Below are 13,986 nucleotides of genomic sequence, written 5' to 3'. Positions count from 1 at the left end.
TTTGTTTTTTCCAGTGCTGCCCTAGTTCTTTTCCTCAGCTGTCCCCCTGACTCTTACCACAAAAATGGTTCAGCTGGTTATGAACAGCAAGTTACAGAAATGTGGAAAATGTAATGGGTTATTTTAAGGAAAACCAAATGGATACAAATTTATCTTAAAAAATCAGGCAATATTTGGGGTGAACATGTATCTCGTTCTTAAACAACTGATGAACCGCCGCTAAGGGAGGTCTGGAGTTCCCATGGCAGGAGAAAAGCTGTCAGAGCAGGCACTTTGGTAGATAATGCAGAGGAATCAAACTTCCTGAATGAAAACGTGACTTGTGATTCATGCTTTGCACACCTGCTGACTTGTGATTCATGCTTTGCACACCTGCTGTATGCCATAAAATGCGTAGCAGTACTGCACCAAACATAAATTTAGGGATAGACATAACAGCTCAGCATGATCAGGCACAGCCATGATAGAGGTTCCAGATCTGCTTATTTTAGAAAGTATTTGAGGAGATGCTTGGCTATGCACCGAGGCTTGTTCTGTGGATTATTAACATTTCAACCAAGAAAGAAACTACGCCCACTAGCATTTTCAGTGAGAGGTTAGGTTTTGCTAGCATGTAAAAAAACCTACTCTAAAATGATATTACAGGAGAAAACACAGTTTAATTGGTTTGAGAAGACAATCAAGGTTGTTTATATATGTCTAGATTTCAAGAAGCTAGATAACACTTGGATGATTGACACATATCCGTTTCCACACATTAAAGAAGTATTTGCAGAACTTGACGACTCTTCTCAAGATCTGCAGAATGTGCATCACCAAATTACATTGCTTAAATGCAGGAGGGATCTTTTCACATGTATTAGTTACAGTGGATTTTCTGTTGAAAATGTAAGCCCTATCAACTTGGTTGGGATCCTGCTGTCATGCTGAGAGAGGAGCCGATGGCAGTAATTAACCTACCTGGGGCTGAGAGCTCTGTGACTGCTGTTTGGTGAAGGACTCCTGGGTTCAAATCAAGAAAAAAAGGGCTGTATTTGTCTTCCAGAATATTCCATTCCTAATAACTGTATGTCGCGGTTTTCCCCAACTGGCAGCTGAGCCCCACACAGCCGCTCGCTTGCTCCCGCCAGTGGGATGGGGAGAGAATTGGAAGAGTGAAAGTGAGAAAACTCATGGGTAGAGGTAAAGACAGTTTAACAGGTAAAGTAAAAGCCGCACACACAAGCACAGCAAACCAAGGAATTCATTCACCACTTCCCATGGGCAGGCAGGTGTTCAGCCATCCCCAGGAAAGCAGGGCTCTGTCACGTGTAACGGTGACTTGGGAAGACGAACACCGTCACTCTGAACGTGTCCCCCCTTCCTTTTTCTTCCCCCAGTTTTCTATGCTGAACATGACGTCATATGGTATAGAATATCCCTTTGGTCAATCTGGGTCAGCTGTCCCGGCTGTGTCCCCTCCCAGCTCCTTGTGCACCCCCAGCCTCCTCACTGGTGGGGTGGTGTGAGGAGCAGCAAAGGCCTTGGCTCTGTGTGAGCACTGCTCAGCAGTAATGAAACCATCCCTGTGTTATCAACACTGTTTTCAGCACAAATCCAAAATGTAGCATCATACTAGCTACTGTAAAGAAAATTAACTCTATCCCAGCCAAAACCAGCACACTGTAGTATCATTTGAGGCTGTTCCGATCCGGGAACGCACCAGGCCAGGAAGATTCGTTGTTATACCCAGAGTGAGATTAAGACACGAACGAGGTCAAATGCTGCTAACCGAAGGACTTTATAGACTACCTATCTGAACAAAGTATTTATTTCCTGTCGTAACAGAGTGGCGATAGGAAAGGGAGAGAGAATAGAAAAGGAGGAAATCTAGCAAGCAGTTGGGATAGAGTTGCGAAAGATAGTCACCACCATGGATCCAGCAGTGTCCTGTTGGTCCGTAGTCTTCAGGTACTCCTGTGGTGAGGGTCCCGTTTGCCGTTTGATCGAGCAGTCCTTTATAGGGTATTTGGGGAGGTCGTTCCCTAGATGACAGCATGTACTGCATCCCTGTGCACGCGCTCAGTCTCAACATGCTGGTCCCATGAGGTGCACGCGACCACCGTGTGATTCCTCGCTGTGGACTACGCATGTCTTAACAGGCTGGGGTGGTCGCCCCTGTCTAGACATGGGCCTCCCCCACCCCCAAAGCGACGTGGCTGTTCTTTGAACCCTGTTGGTCTGTTCATGGCAACTGGGCTCAGCCAAACCATCGGGAAGTCTCGCAATGAGCTTACCAGGGTTGCAAACAAGCTTTGGGACAGTCCGCTCAAGATGTGGTCCCTCACAGAGGCATACTGTTCTTTACCTAAATCACTTCAAGTGAACCTGTTAGACAGTTAGATATTTGTGTCATTAGATTAGAATGATTTTTTTTTTTTTAATACTTCTTGTTCTCCTTGGTAAGAGGGTGTGGTGTGAAACCTGTTACTGTTGTCAAGTGACTTGACAAATATCCTCACAGATGACAGCAGTTAGGGATTATCCTCAGTATTTAGCAGGAGCAATCTTATTTTGCCAGAGACCTTTTTCTTGACCTTCCAGATGTTATTGGAGGTTATGACTGCCAACAAAATTAAACTGAACTCCTCAGGGCACGGTTCAGTTTTACTTCATTTAAAACTGTGAACGTTGCAAAAAGAGAATGTGTCTATTGTGGAGAATGACCCGCATAGTCACTACAGATACTTTCTATAACGACCCCTGTGTTACTGCTCTGCTTCTCATGCACTGACTAGGAGGGAAATACAGAAGGGATGAGATTTCTAATGACTTGTCATTACTTTTTCTCAAACATTTGCAGCAACAGAAAAAAGGATGGGAGTTGTATTGGCCAGGGAAAAGTGAGCTATGGTCTAAAGGTCAGAGTTATTACAGGTTAATCAGAGTTGATGACCTCTGCTTTATGAGTTTGATTTCTGTAGTAACTTTCATTTCACTGTAGCTTGCACACTGAGAATTTGGGCATAAACCCCAGCTTTTGCTTGTTTCCCTATGGCAATAATGTATGTGCTGTGTGTACTGCCTTCACTGTAGGGTCAGCAAGTACAGTGAAGAAACCACTTAATGCTTTTGATGTCTAAAGAGGAGAGCAAAATGCTTGACTCAGTGAAGATTTTTCAGTTGGGTGACTGACACGGAAAATCAAACACATTTACTGCTCAAAATCTACATTTTCTTGACTCTCCTTTGTGGATCAATTAAACATTTTGTTATACTCATTTTTAATGCAGTCATGATGTCAGATGGGGCTCCGCCAGAGCCTCAGCCTGGTTAAAGGTGCTAAAGCAAGAGTCATCTCACAAGGATGCTGGTATACACAGAAATGGCAGTGTTTCCTTCTCACGGCCCTGTCCTCAGAGGGTCTGAAGAGTATCTTGAGGGTCCTCATTCAGCTCCTGAGAACAAGCCTGTTTGGAATCTGTCCTTTTCAAAGGAGAACATCTGGGAATGTCCCTACTTTAGACCTGAGTGTCTAGTTTATCCCTACTTTAGAAGGAAGAGTCTTCTGAGAGCCTGTATTTTCTGATTCATTGTCAGCTGAGCCCTGAGCACACAAATTGCTGTCAGAAAACCGTACCAAATTTTCCAGTCAGGACTTCTATATTCAGGGTGGCAAATGGGGTTCTCCTTCTCTTTCATTTTTCCCTGGATCCTCAAGTTTGATTCCCTTCCTCCTTTCTCCTCTCACTGACCTACCAGGAAGGAAGGCAGAGGTCTTCACATTATTTATAGCCCCTTGAGGCGATGCATTACATCTGCTTTCCTTACACACTCCTGGTCTCCCTGAGCCAGTTCCTGATCCTGGAAGGGCAGGGGAGAATTTTATACAGTAAAGGGCAGGGAGTTCTCCAGGAGGCCTGAACCTCACAGTAGCTTCAAGGAAATCAAAGGCTTATGGACAGCTCTGCTTTTCTCCCTCAATCCCACTCCCGATGGGGGTAAGCTGAAGTTGGGCAAATAGAATTTCTCCTCTGTACCGGGGTCCTACTGTGCAGGAGTGTGGGAAGAACAGCCAGGAGCTGTACAGATGCAAAGCATGGCAGAAAGGATTATGGTGAATAGCTTGGCCAAAATGAGTGTGGCCAGTCGGGAGGGGTGTGTGTATAGGTGACTGAGAGGAGAGGGGCTGGGAGAGGGACTAGAAGTAGTCAAGGTAATAGGGGGAGGTCTGTGAAAATGAGAAGAAGACAAGTGTCACAGCCATCTTCAGGGCGAAGAAGTAGAATCCAGGGAACTACAGGTCAGTCAGCGTAATCTCAGTCCACAGGCGGATGATGGAACGTGCAATGTAAGAGCCTCATGGCAGCTGAGACCCGCAGCCCGGGAGTAGGAGCCCGGGGAAGACCCAGAGAGGTGGCAGAGCTCGGCGGGTGCCACAGGAGGGCACCTCTGATCCAGCACAGGACGCGGTTCAGCGACTGGGAGAAAAGGGTGCCAGAGGAGATGGAGCATCCCTGGGGCCTGCAGTGGGCCAGGCATGCAGGGACAATGGCGATACGCATCCGGCTGAGGCCATCTGGCAGTTTAATAGGCCATGAAACGAGCAGCTGCCAATGTTGGGAAACCTATTGCCTTGAATGCTGCCACCTGATTAATCCTATTACCTGAGAGGCCCCCGGGCATTACCGGGTGTCTGAAGCCTTCACCATCTGAAGCAGCATCCTGCACAGCTGCCCTGCACCTTCCCAGCACCGTTGGCAGCTGAATGAGTGAGTCACCAGGGGCTGCCAATCTGCCGTCCTGCCGCAGGCTGCCGTGTCTTGCCTTCACTAGAATAACCCCCCAGATCACATCCCGCGACTGCCAGAACCCTTTGAGCTGGATCAGTTGTTGCCTGTGCTCAGCTGGGGCTGGAGGGGGGTTGGGGTGAAAGATCTGAGGCCTTAGTACTTCCCCCAGGAGCACCCGGGCGATGTGTCAGTGTCTGGTGGTCGCTGCCTCCAGTCAGCTGCAGAAAGTGCTGTACTTCTCCAGCCCTGGCGGGAAGCTGGCCCAGCTCCTGCCCCAGGGACTGGCAGGGTCCCTCTGTTCAGGGTGATGTGGGAAGAACTTGCAGGGAGTTTCTACCCTTGCCTTGTTGTTGAGGGCCAGGTAGAGGTCACTGTCACTTTGGTGCCAGATTTTCCACTTCTCAGTGAATTTTTGTTTCAAATCTAGAAAATTCCATGCAAAGTGTCCTGTCAGCAGTATCAAGCAGTCCAAAGTCAGGAGGAAAGAGAAGAGCTTTAGCTCCAGACCAGGAAGGAGTCAGGGGGCAGGGATGGGGTGCGGGAGCACCCTAGCACTGACACACTGAATGGTCTCCTATGGGGAGCCTGTTGTGTGAAACTGGCAGCGTGGCAGTGCAGTCCTACTGAGCATCATGCCTGTGTGAATCGATGTGTTCACACCAGCAGCCTTTATCTTGCAATGGCAGGAGGATGTCCACGTAGGTCAGGAGAGAGGGAACCCAGAGCTATCTAGTTTGTCTGAGCAATGGGGATCTGTGAATGCAGGTGAATTGGAAATCTGTACAGCAAAGAGAGCTTGTGCTTGGTTTTCTGTTTTAGACTTTCTCACTGCAGTAGTCCAAAATTGGGGTTTGAAAATGTATGCGTATGTTAAATGTGTTGATGTATTTATGTTAATATATCTTTCATGACTATATCTGAAATATTCTTGGACCTGCAGTACCCTTTGAATTGGCTTGTAGATTTTGGATGTAGGATCAATTCCAGATCAGCCATCGTCACCAAAAAAGGGTTGAACTAGGTTGTCACTGAAAGACACATGAGAAGATAGACATTAAAGACCTCTTTCTGTTTTTGAAAACCCTTATTTATAATATGCAGAGCAACAAACCATTTACTAAAATGTAATTATAGTTCAGTGACTTTTCCATCTATTTTTCCATCATGTTTCCTACCTGCTATATTTCAGTTGCTATACTGATCTCTGTCATTTTTCAAAGGTATTTACTAATGTCCTGCACTTTAGTATCACATATAATCACAGACACTAAATAAGATTCTTTGCCTACTCATTTTCAGTTATGTAATATGACCATATTTTAATGAAATTTGGAAGCTGAGAGATACGAATATTCACTCACCTGGATGACTGTGCTTACAAAATTGCCATATGTATCTAGTGTTGTGCTCCATGAATGTACTGGGTTTGCATGGCAAGGTTTTGGTAGTGGGTGGGGGGGATACAGGGGTGGTTTCTGTGAGAAGCTGCTAGAAGCTTCCCCTGTGTCTGACAGAGCCAATGCCAGCCGGCTCCAAGACGGACCCGCCGCTGGCCAAGGCCGAGCCAATCAGCGCCTCTGTGATAACATATTTAAGAAAGAGAAAAAACAGTTAGAGAGCGCTTTTGCAGCCAGAGAGAGGAGTGAGAAGATGTAAGAACATCTGCAGACACCAAGGTCAGTGCAGAAGGAGGGGCAGGAGGTGCTCCAGGTGCTGGAGCAGAGATCCCCCTGCAGCCCGTGGTGAAGACCATGGTGAAGCAGGCTGTCCCCCTGCAGCCCATGGAGGGAGGATGAGGGGGTGTAGCGATTCCACCTGTAGCCTGTGGAGGACCCCACGCCAGAGCAGGTGGAGACACCTGAAGGAGGCTGTGACCCCATGGGAAGCCCAGGCTGGAGCAAGCTCCTGGCAGGACCTGTGGATCCGTGGAGAGAGGAGCCCACGCCAGAGCAGGTTTGCTGGCAGGACTCGTGACCCCGTGGGGGACCCACGCTGGAGCAGTTTGCTCCTGAAGGTCTGCACCCCGTGGAGGACACTCACATTGGAGAAGGTCGTGAAGGACTGTCTCCCGTGAGAGGGACCCCACGCTGGAGCGGGGGAACAATGAGTCCTCCCCCTGAGGATGAAGAAGCGGCAGAAACAACGTGTGATGAACTGACCGTAACCCCCATTCCCCATCCCCCTGCGCCGCTGAGGGGGGCAGAGGTTTGAAGCTGGGAGTGAAGTTGAGCCCGGGAAGATGGGAGGGGTGGGGGGAGGTGTTTTAAGAGTTGATTTTATTTCTCATTCCTCTGCTCTGTTTTGCTTAGTAATAAATAAGATGAATTCCCTCTCTAAGTTCAGTGTGTTTTGCTCGTCATGATAATTAGAGGATGATCTCTCCCTGTCCTTATCTCGACCTGTAAGTTTTTTTTTTAATTATACCTTTTCTCCCTTGTCTAATGAAAGAGGGGAGTGATAGAGCGGCTCTGGTGGGCACCTGGCCCTCAGCCAGGGTCAACCCACCACACTCCCACAGCATTATTCCTATCATCTCCTTTATATCCAAGTTTTATTTTTATATGGACATTCAGACAAATGCTATCCCATTAATGTTAATCTATCACTCTCTCATGAGAAAGAGTATGTGATGGTAAACACACACTATGAATTCCTTCTGAGGAGAAGATGGCTAATTTCCCTTTTTTCTCTCCCCCTCGTAATCCAGATAACAAGCCTGAAGATCATCCACACCCTGGAGAACTCACTTGTTTGTGTCTGGGCTTATGAGAAGGTTTGCACAAGGAGGAAAGGAAACCTGCTGGAGTCTGGCTTGGTAGAAGCAAGCAGTGATTTCACTCAAAAAAATGGATTTCGCCTCCCCAAGCAAACCTGCAAGCAAGCCAGGAGATCTGGGGAAGCCAGTAAGTTGTGGTGCAGACTGTTGGTCTCTTTGAAGAGAGGCAGGTGACTGGGAATTTGGTTTCAGCTTGCTGGGGAAGGGCTTCAGGTTTGGGTTGTTTTTTCCTCCCAAACAAGGAGAACAGGCTGTAACGAAGCAGATGAGCTTGGCCTGAGGTCTGAGCGGCAGCTCAAGACGGGGCTCTGGAAGGGGCCTGCCTTATGGTAGCTGCTGGGTCAGGTACAGACAAGCCATCATCTCTATAGCTGCCTGTGGGAAAAATGGAAAATCAAAGCACCTGAGAGAGGAACCTTGTGAAAGATTGAATAAGGTGGCCCTAAGCTTTTTGCCTCACAGCCCATAACTTGTCAGCTCTCCGAGATCTCGTGGTGGGTCTATCAGGCAGCTGAGGTCCATTTGTTTCAGACCAGAAGGAAGCAGTGTGCTGGAAGGTGGTAATATCAGCCCTTGAAAGCAAATCTGATAAGGCCTTGAAGTTTTCTGCTTAAGCTCATGTTTTCTCCTTGCTGAAACGTCCAGTTTGAAACTTGCTAGTTCACAAATGAGCTGTGGATGAGCGAGCTTGGGAGTTCACTCTTTGTTGGCACAGCTGCTTGGGCACACATAGCCCTTCCAAAAGTTTTAACTGCCAGGTGGGCAGTGGCAAATGTCCAGGTGGGCAGGGGGAGACAACCTCTTCCACACCATGATGTTTGATGGCACAGACAGCAGATGTCCTCTCTGAACCAGATAGGGTGGGCAGCAGCTGCAGTCTGGCTGCCCTCCCTGGCCCACACGTATTGCCCGTGTGCCTGCCTGTGCCTGCCCTGGGCAGTGCTGGGCAGGAGACACATGGGGGGCCAAAATCCATTATTTTGCTTTAGAAAAAAGGTAAGAACAGGTGCTCTCTGCAAGCGTATTTAATAAAGTACCTTGATTTCCTTGAATTTATTTATGTATGCTAATTACCTTGTAATATAATTAGAAGCTCTTATATTTACTTTCCTTAAACTGGCTGCTTTGATGTTGCACTTGGGCGTCTGTATTGCTTTGTGGGATACAGTCCAGAGCTGCCTGGATCCAAGATTACTAATGCATAGACATGTTTGCAAAACAGGACCTGTAAAGTCGAGCAAACATGGGAAGAAGAGTTTTCTTTTCTGGCACTCTGTTTAAAATTTTGGTCTTAAAAACACTCATTTAGTATAGTCATTTTTGCTGGAATTGTCCAATAATCAATGATAGTAGCAAACATTTCCACTTTTTCCAGTTAGGAAAAAACCCCTAAATGTTCATCTAGAAGATGTATAGCCTATAGAGGATCATGTATCAGTGGAAATTTTGGGGTTCTCTTGGCTTTAAAAAGGATCTCGTGGAAAATCTCTCATTAAAATCAAACTGTTCAAGTGCACACTGGGAGTTTACAGGGGAAAAGCTAGATTTCTACTCATTAAAGTTGCCTTTTCTGAAGAGTGGGGTAAATTCTACTAGCACAAGGTGCAGCTTTTTGTCCGAGGCAACTTATTTGAACTGAAGAATGAAATAGTGATTCTATATTAGTGCAAGCACAGCCTTAATTACAAGCCAACAAAATGACCCACTTCCAGCTGATTAACTTGTGCTGGTTTTGGCTGGGAGAGAGTTAATTTTCTTTACAGTAGCTAGTATGATGCTACATTTTGGATTTGTGCTGAAAACAGTGTTGATAACACAGGGATGTTTTTGTTACTGCTGAGCAGTGCTCACACAGAGCCAAGGCCTTTGCTGCTCCTCACACCACCCCACCAGCGAGGAGGCTGGGGGTGCACAAGGAGCTGGGAGGGGACACAGCCGGGACAGCTGACCCCAACTGACCAAAGGGATATCCCATACCAGATGACGTCATGCTCAGCATAGAAAACTGGGGGAAGAAGGCAGCGGGGAGACACGTTCAGAGTGATGGTGTTCGTCTTCCCAAGTCACCGTTACACGTGATGGAGCCCTGCTTTCCTGGAGATGGCTGAACACCTGCCTGCCCATGGGAAGTGGTGAATGAATTCCTTGGTTTGCTGTGCTTGTGTGCGCGGCTTTTGCTTTACCTGTTAAACTGTCTCTACCTCAACCCACGAATTTTCTCACTTTCTCTCTTCCAATTCTCTCCCCATCCCACTGGGGGGGGCAGTAAGCAAGCGCTGCGTGGGGCTTAGCAGCCAGTGGGGGTTAAACCATGACATAACCCCAGAAAGTTCCTGAAATGTAAAATAAACATTAAATAAGTTTTGTTTAAGGAGACAAGTCATTCCAAGAAAAGTGAAAAAAAAAAAAAAAAATTCAGCTTTCATAAATATGTGGAGTGAATTAATCCTTGAAGGTAATAGTCTGAAAGGTGGAAAACTGCAATGAAAAGTACCTTACAGTCATTTCTAGATGCCAATTTTTTGTGGTTTTAGAGAAGAAGACAAAGTATTTGGTAAGAAAAAATAATAGACATATTCTTAAGTCATGCAAAAATAGATGTTCAAGTTTTTAGATAAGGAAATCAGGCCTTAATCCATGCAATTATCCATGTCATCTTAATTCTATTGTCTTGCTCATGTCTCTATAGTGTTCAGTGCAACAATGATGCTGCCTCTGATCTTGGGCAGCTATTCTTGAGCCATTGCTCCAAAATTTTCTATTTTCTCTATATCTTGCTATTAATATTCATTATTATTTGTAATATTTGTAATCATGTGCCTTGTACTGAAATTCCAGAAAAAGTGTTTTTTAATAAAGTCACGAGCTACCGAATAACCTAGAAACACCTGGATAGTGTTAGGTAATTTTAATATGCCTCTTTGCATGTCATCTGCAATATTAAAATAGTTTTCCTGTTATTGCTTTGGCATAATTAACATTATACTCCACCCTTTTCCTATAAAGTTCACAAAACACACCCACTGAAATCCCACAAGCTCTTTCAGCAAAAATAGGAAATCTGAGACTAAACATTCACAATTTATTTTAGGTAAAAATTAACCCAAACCAGGCATGAGAAATACAGAAGCTGTTGGGTTGACCAGTTCTACATGCCAACAAGGAAATTAGCAACTTAACTTACCTATTTAAAATGTTTTTTTATAGATCATCCTTCTGTCCCTGGGTCAGAGCCATACTTTTGATTTTTACAAGAAAAGGAGTTGTATGCTCTGAGAGCTGACCCTAGCCTACCCAAAAGAAAAAGGTGATGCTCAGACGGACATTAAAAGGGACAACCAGAAACCAGATGACACCAGTGACTTCAAATAACTTCTGGAAATGGAGTACCGTGGAAAGCCAGGAGAGGTGGTGGATGCAAGGGGGAGATGGCCAAACGGGAGGGATGATGACAGATTCGGTCTATTATGTTTGAGCAGCAAATAAAAGCACAAGGGAGTGGGACCATCACAACAGATGCAGAGATTAATAGCAAAGAAGCAGCAATGGCCCTGGCCGGGGCCCCGGTGCCCCGTGAGGAACGGCGGGTGCTCCGCTGGGTGCAGGGAACACGGCGGTGCCTGCCAGCGCCGCACCAGATGGAGCAGATAACGTCACTCCCACAGAGGAGAGAATTCGGAGCCTTTCTTCTTAGACACATGGGAAAGCATGGGAAAGAGCGGGGATATGGCTCACTACTAGCCAAATCAGAGAATTCCTGGTGTTTTTTTTAATGCTCCAGGCAAAGGCGGCCATGAACTCCAGACTATCACGCTAGGCAAATGGTAAGGGACAAAATTGTAAGTGTGAGATTAGTTTTCCACTGTTGGCAGTTAAAGTATCTGTACATCTAAACCTCCTGCCGGGCCTTGGTTTGCAATAACAAGAGCTGGCCCGATTTCCAAGGGTCTTTATTCAAACACTGACTGGAGCGTGAAGCCAGAAACCTGGAAAATGGAATCAGATTTGTTAAACTATATTTCTTCACTCCCAAGTGATGACTCAGTAGATCACTTTAGGTACGCAACATTTTACTGAATGGAGGGAAAGGAGTCGGAATAGCGTACAGAAACAAAAGCCCCAAACCCAGCTCCAAATGTCAGGCCTGCTAATTAGCCCCTCTCCTTTCAGTGACGTTGTATGAGAGGGACTAGCTGTGCTCCTCTCCTGTAGCCACCCAAGTCCCAAAGGTTGCCGCTTGCTCTCAGGGCAGGTGCTGGGTACAGAGCCCTCACTGGCATTTTGGCTGGCCCCGCAGAGCCGAGCTGTTCTCACCCCATCCCTCCATGCCCCCCCGCTAACCCTTCCCGCGAGCCTCTCCACCGGTTCCTCAGAAGGTACCCTCAGCAGGGGGAACCCCTTGAGGCTGCTATTGCCGGCAGGACCCGCACAAGAGAAGAGGGGAGCCTCGCCATCGGCTGCAGCTTCTTGGCTGCAAGCAGAGCATCTCTCATCGTACGTGTTTTGAATAGGGTTTTGACAACATAAATATAACATTGGTAATGATTTCAACTTTCTAACAAGTCTGTTGCTACCAGCAGCACTCCAAATACTGTACCAGGTGATGGTAAATGGGGCATGTTTAAGCCTGTCCATTGGTCTCTCCATTGGACTCTTTCACTTCTGCACTAGATGCCAGCAGAGTATTTGCCTTTCTGGGTTTTTATCTGTCAGTAGTTGACTGGGAGAGAATACCTTTCTATTTATTTTCTATTATACCGGGACAACAGGCTTGCATGTTGTAGGATCTTGTTTCTTATGTTAACATACAGCTAAAAATGCAGCCAACTGCTGTGAGGATTTACTTTGGGGTTTTATTCCACACCCGTTTCTATAAAACCAGGAGAAGCAATTGGAGAAATATTGGTGCAAACCTTCAGTAAAAAAAAAAACCAACAACAACCAAAAAGCCCAGAAAACAAAACCAAAACAAACAAAAACCAGCTGTGTGTTTCAGCTGACAGAGAAATTTGACCACTGTGTGTTTGAACAAGTGAATCTGTTGTGCTCATTCCAACCCTTGTCTGTCATCTTCTCTTTTTTTTTTCCCTGAAAACCCTAAAAATAGAGATGTTCACAGCAGGCTTGAAAAAATAAATGTATAAGTTGCTTGAGACTGTAGGAAATGTATAGGTGCAATGAACTCCATAATCCTGAGTCCATTACAGAGGTGATTACTGGGAAAGAGACAGTCTCTTCAAGTATGGGAGATCTAAATGATTTAGGGTTTGCAGGTCAAACATAATCATGGTGTGCAGGCAAAGGCTTGCATTACAACAGAGAGAGTCCTTTCCTCTCCTTTCACCCTAACCACCCCCAATTAGAGGTGCTGGGCACGAAGACAGGATTTACAGTTGTGAGACGCATGTGGGCTCAGATGTCTGCTTCTGCTGGCCCAACCTGTTCCACAGGGGACCACAGCTCGGACAGACCCAAGTTCTGGGGGAGGCAAGGTAGGAAGACAGTACTTCAGTCTTGTGGATCTGAGTACCACATGCCCACCCAGGTGGGATTAGACAAGCTCAAGTCAGAAGCCATTAATATCAAAGTATAAACCGGATCTTTTCAGTGAAGTCTCCCCCCTCCCTCTCTTGCAACACAAGCAATGTTTTTAATGGTTTCTTATACAACCCTGATGTGTAAAGCTACTGACAGGTACGACAGGACAAACACCCTCTGTCTGGTCATGACAAACCTTAATTTTGAGTTGCATGTAGCTCCCACAGCACACAGAAGTGGGACTGCCCGAGTGATAATGCACCTGCACTAGGTGGTTAGGCTGCCATTAAACTCCCTGATCAGCACAGTTGATGGCATCTCAGGGACTAGCCATTTCATTCTAAAGAAGACACCCAAAGAGTGTGAATCATACCCTAAATCTTGATGACACCTGTGGGAGTGTAGGCACCTTGCTGACATGTAGACATCCTCATTGTAAAGGTCTGAAGTTTAGTGAACTGAATCCAACCATCACCTGTTTTACATAGTCCTCAGATTACACAGTGGTCACTACCACACTGAGGATCTACAGAGCGACGGTGGGACTTGTCATATACACTTAGGATCAAAATTTCTTTATTGATCTTTGACTTGAAATTACGTTGTCATTTTCTTTGAGCTCTTTTTTCTCTCTCATTCCTGCCCCCCAACATGCACACACAAACCACATGCACACCGCATGCAAAATTAAAGCTACAGCAGACATCAGCCTGAGGGCTAAGCTAGTGTTCCTTGTATACAAGGCCATTATGGAAATAGGAATGGAAAATTTCAACGAGTCACCATCAATAACAACCAGTGCAGACTCAAATGTCTCTAACTTGTTGAAAGCAAGTCTAATCAAAAATAACCTGGAACATTTTTGGACTTGTTGGGAATACTTGTGGGTGTGGCTGTAAT

This window comes from Balearica regulorum, chromosome 2, assembly GCF_011004875.1.
Source record: "Balearica regulorum gibbericeps isolate bBalReg1 chromosome 2, bBalReg1.pri, whole genome shotgun sequence".
NCBI classification, from domain to species: domain Eukaryota; kingdom Metazoa; phylum Chordata; class Aves; order Gruiformes; family Gruidae; genus Balearica; species Balearica regulorum.
The sequence above is the reverse complement of the archived record's forward strand: the minus strand, read 5'-3'. Positions refer to the sequence as shown.